General features: G+C 37.6%; 1 long non-coding RNA gene across 1 annotated transcript; it reads left to right on the forward strand.

Annotated features, from left to right (window-relative positions):
* Positions 1-3,785: 3,785 nt before the first annotated feature.
* On the forward strand, positions 3,786-4,134 carry LOC126911646 (uncharacterized). The gene is made up of 2 exons (XR_007706167.1): positions 3,786-3,959; positions 4,102-4,134. It is a non-coding gene; the product is annotated as an uncharacterized LOC126911646 (long non-coding RNA).
* The last annotated feature ends 1,229 nt before the right edge of the window (positions 4,135-5,363 follow it).

Below are 5,363 nucleotides of genomic sequence, written 5' to 3' on the forward strand. Positions count from 1 at the left end.
ATCTTCGCATTGCCCGATTCCCCAAAAATCCTCAATTCCTAACCCCCAAAAGGCCGGCAACGTACTTTTAACGCCTCTGGTGTTTCGGGTGGCCATGGGCGGCGGCGATTGCTTACCATCAGGTAATCCGTCTGATCATTCACCGTCTTATACCATAAAAAACTATTCGATTCAATCGAAACACCGCTCTATTTCTAATTCATACTCAAACATCTTTTTGTGTAGAATAGAAACTAGTTAGATACGTTTGTTACCTTTCTAGTACTAGACTTAGAACTTACACGAGCAAATAAAATTCTTTTTTTATACTTTTAGAAAACTATAATAAGTATCTTGTTAGGGCCTTTTGTAGAAGCCTGACTTCATATCTGATAGATAACATAGTAACTTATTACTGGTTGTGTAGTACAATTAAAACTATGTACTTCACTAAATCTATTTTTTTTTTATGAAACACGTCGGTAATCGAGCACATGTATCACCTGATGGTAAGCAATTGCCGCCGCCCAAACACCAGAGGCGTTACAAGTACGTTGCCGGCCTTTGGGGCTTAGGAATTTAAGGGTAGACGGGGAATCATCAATTTGTGGTTAGTTTTCAGACTCCATAGTTATTACTGATATACAAAAATCTGCAATAGTACGTTTGCCCGACTCGCGAATCGAACCTAGAACCTAGCTAAGCAGACATACCACCATTAGACCAACGCAATTCATAACAACAAACATTCATTAATTTATTTTCTAACAAATCACAATTCCAAAAAAGAAACTCGACTAATTGGCATAATTCCGTCAAGTTGTCGTATTAAAAAGTGGGACAACATAAAAAAAACAAACCGCGAACATTATCCAGATACCCGGGTAAGCACCGGGTAAGGTACCCGGGTAAAGTGGCCGGGTAAGCCTACAATACAGTACTGTCAACGCGGATCTGTCACTTGTAAGTCGCTGGAAGTAAGGCTGAGTGTAGACTGGTGGAAGTATAAAAAGATTTTAATAATTATATTATTTTAAGATAGCTTTGCTATTCTTGTTAATCAAAATTATCTATGATCTATCTATTATTTCATTTAGTATGAAAAAGCCGCATGTTATGCTACGAATATGTAATAGCTATGCTGCGAAACTATTTGACCCACTGATACTAAACTATGTAGCTGTGCGAGGAAGATACACACTTCGAGTATACTGTATATGTATTGATAGTAGGGAAGCACGCATTTTTCCAAATAAAAAAACAAAGCTTAGCTATGTCCGTTTCCACCAGTGTTAAGCTATGTGTACCAATGAATATGACTAGTGGAAGCCAATCGCATCCACATCAACTTAGCATAGCATATCTCTAGTAGAAAAGCACCCATAGTTTTAATTTTAGAACTCAGTCATTTCAAGTCCACCGAAGTCCCTCAAGAGCAAAACCTTACAAATACCGGAGGGCCAATTACCCCCCTTTCCAATCCCAATACCCCAATAACCTTTAAATTCCTAACCCTCAAAGGCCAGCAACGCACTTGTAACTCCTCTGGTGTTTCAAGTGTCCATGGGCGGTGCAATCGCTTACCATCAGGTGATACGTCTGCTTCCGGCTTAATCCATTAAAAAAACCTCACGTTCTTACATCTTTAGTACCAAAACCATCCCGCACGTCTAAACCCAACCTAACCCCGTCTAAATCCAGAATATCATCGCGAATTAATCTAGCTTGCGTTGTAAAACCACTCCGTACAATTTATTCACAGGCGCCGTAAGAATTATGTGCTAAATACGAGCGCTCTAAATAAATTATTGTGTGTTTAACCGAACTTTGCAATTTAAAGGGTTAGGTTTTTATATAATTAAAATCCATGAGCTAGAAAGAATGAAATAAAAGATATGGACAATTAAAATTCGTCATTAGCCACAATAGACCGTGACAATCCGCTGCTGAACAGTGGGTTTTTTTTTTGAGGGGTAAAATCATCCAATGACTTCTCCCATCTTGGGCGAAGCGAGTGGGAGTGTCTGACTTTTACTGACTAAAAACCACCCCGTTCCTACTCCTGCTTTTCCAGCTGGAGCCCCGGTAACCCGCTTGCCCGCAGCTCCAAGTCGGCATCAGCCCTACTAGGTCCCATTTGTGGTGGTCACAGGAAATATGATAAAATATAGTTTACGCCGACACCCTGACTTTTATCAAAAAAGAAATGAAACACCTTGAACACAGGTGTTTAAAGACCTAAGAAAGGCAGACAACAGATATTTTATAACCCTATTTACAGATAGCCAACGACGCATATATCTTGCACCACTAAGATTTTATGACTAACAATACTTTTTGTTTTTCTTGCAACTTTTATGACACTGGTTTATAGGAAAATAGCTTTCTGTCCGCAGCATTGCACGCGTTTTTTATGAAGATTTAAAAAATAACCACTCCACGCGATAGCTCAGTAGCGTGTGTCGCGGAATTCTGCTCATGTATATGAGCCTCTAGCATGGCTTGTAACTAGTCGAGTTCCTCAAACAGTTAGTCAATCAGTTACGTGAGTAAGCCGATAACTTAATAATTAATTTAGTATGTCTCACGAAAGTTATGATAAAAATTATGCATGATTTCTTTGTTATAAATAGTCCACATACCAATATATAGCTTTCTATTTTGCAAACTGCAGGATGTTCAAACGAATTTTGCAAACTCACTATTACATGGGACCTATAACACAAATGGTGAATAGTGGGTGTACATTGTACAGTGGCATTACTTACCGTAATGTGCACCTCTACTTACCCCTTCGATGATAAAAGGCGTGACGTTGCACATCAAACCAGTGACCTATAGGACACGAGCCAATGACTCAGCCACTGCGCCAACAGTAGGTACAGTCTAAAACTAAAAGACCGGATGCTATTTTATGTCCCACAATCAATCCAGTTTCAATCCGTTTACATTCTTACAATCCCACGGTTCTTGCAAGGACGTTCTTATATACACATGAAGCTACACACAACCACTATATCATGAACTCGCTTTGTACAATCATTCCCCACTTTCAAAGGTCAGCTTATACTTGTCGGTATAGCTTGGTATGTACTAGAGTTTATAGATAAGCACTATTTTATCTAGAAACCTGTTTTGGATCTAGAATCTAGATACAACGTGATCGTACTGACGTAAGTTAGATAACTTAAGTCATTATATTAACTTAGTAATCACTTAACTGATACATTGAGTCGTTAAGTTTGAAGTATGGTTTGTTTTAAGGTTCTGTATACTGGGTTTAAGGATAAACCTGGAGGTTCAAGACGTCAGCTTCTTGTGCATGAGAGTGCGGGTTCGAAACCTACCAACGGCAAGTACCAATGTGACTTTTTCCGAGTTATACGTACTTTATAAGATTATTTAGATTTAGACACCACTGACAAACGGTGAAGGAAAACATTGTGAGGAAACCTGGGCTTATAATTTCTAATTATAAGTTTCAGATCATCTATTATTTTTTATGGAGAAACGAAGCGCTTTTTCACCAGAGATATGCTACGTTGCTGTAGATGTGTTTGGCTTCAACCAATCATATTAATTGGTGCCCACAGCTTAGCATTGATGGAAAGTTGTACGGATGTCCTGGGCTGCGACGCTGCTAATGAGAAAGAGTCTCTCTGTGACTCGAAACTAGTAGAGCTTTTTTCAGTATATATACGTGAGTAAACCGTTAGTTTTAGTTAACAGATATTACGTACCGTATTACCTTTTCGCAATACTAATAACTTAAGGTATGTACATAGGTTAAGACCATTAAGACCTATTTACCCGACTGCGCCAGAAGGAGGGTTATGTTTTTCGAGTGTATGTATGTATGTATGTATGTATGTATGTATGTATGTATGTATGTATGTATGTATGTATGTATGTATGTATGTATGTATAATTGTTTGGCACGCTCTGCAGCCTAAACGGCTTGATGGATTTTGACTTGAGAGGTGTCGTTAGATTCGTATTTACTGTGAGAGTGACACTGGATATATCAAAATTAAAAAAAAACAAAATGGCGGATTTTTGGCGCCAAATTCGAATATTTCTCACTCTCTAGCCTAAACGGCTTGACGGATTTTGACTTGAGAGGTGTCGTTAGATTCGTATTTACTGTGAGAGTGACACTGGATATATAAAAATAATAAAAAAACAAAATGGCGGATTTTTGGCGCCAAATTCGAATATTGCTCACTCTCTAGCCTGAACGACTCGATGGATTTCCGCTTTATAGGGGTCGTTTGATTCGTATTTACTGTCAGAGTGACACTAGATATATCAAAATGAAAAAATAATAAAACTAAAAATAAATAAATAAAAAAATGTAATTTAAAAAACTAAAAAACCCGACAGCGTTTCTTTATAATATTAAAATGAAAAAACCCTAAAACAAGAAAGTAATCGTAAAATTTAAGCAGTCGGGACCCATTCTAGAAAGCAAGCCGTATGTGCCCTCACAAAGTCTTTATATTTAGAATGGGTCCCGACTGCTTAAATTTTACGATTACTTTCTTGTTTTAGGGTTTTTTCATTTTAATATTATAAAGAAACGCTGTCGGGTTTTTTAGTTTTTTAAATTATTTCATATCAGAATCTAGATATCAAATTCAAATACTATTTTATCTAGGTAAACACCCACTCAATAACAATAAAGTACATTGCAATATAAACCTTATTCTCTTACAAATTAGAGTTGAAAGTTGACTATCAAAGACAGTCAATAATAAAACACATTTATTGCAAAATTAAACCTTATTTTCTAGGGTTTAGAGTAGAAAATTGCCAATCAAACAGTTATTTTAAAATTAATATGTATACGATTAAAACTTTGACATGCGTAGGTTTGTAAGGAAAGTAAAATAAGTAAATATAGTTTTAATCGATAAATAAATATGTGACCTTATAATAAAGAATTAGAGTCTAATTTTGTTTGGTGTGGGTGAAGTTTAGTGAATTAAGATGTACCTATGTATGTTTTGTTTATATATCGGTGTGGTGTGGTGGTTGTGAGAACGAGATATTAGCTAATAGTACATACTTTAAGTGTGGGAGAGCCATGCTTCGGCACGAATGGGCCGGCTCGACCGGAGTGATACCACGGCCTCACAGAAAACCGACGCGAAACAACGCTTGCGTTTTGTTTCGTCGTGTGAGTGAGGTTACCGGAAGCCCAATTACTCTCCTTTCCCAATTTCCTATTCCCCCACAATGCTCAAATTCGTAACCCCCGAAAGGCCGGTAACGCACTTGTAACGCCTCTGGTGTTTCGGGTGTCAATTGCTTACCATTAGTACTTCTAGACCAAGTTACGAGTACTTGAAACTAAGCCCTTTGGTGATCCATCTGCCGCCTTA

Source organism: Spodoptera frugiperda, chromosome 17 (genome assembly GCF_023101765.2).
Source record: "Spodoptera frugiperda isolate SF20-4 chromosome 17, AGI-APGP_CSIRO_Sfru_2.0, whole genome shotgun sequence".
Lineage (NCBI taxonomy): Eukaryota > Metazoa > Arthropoda > Insecta > Lepidoptera > Noctuidae > Spodoptera > Spodoptera frugiperda.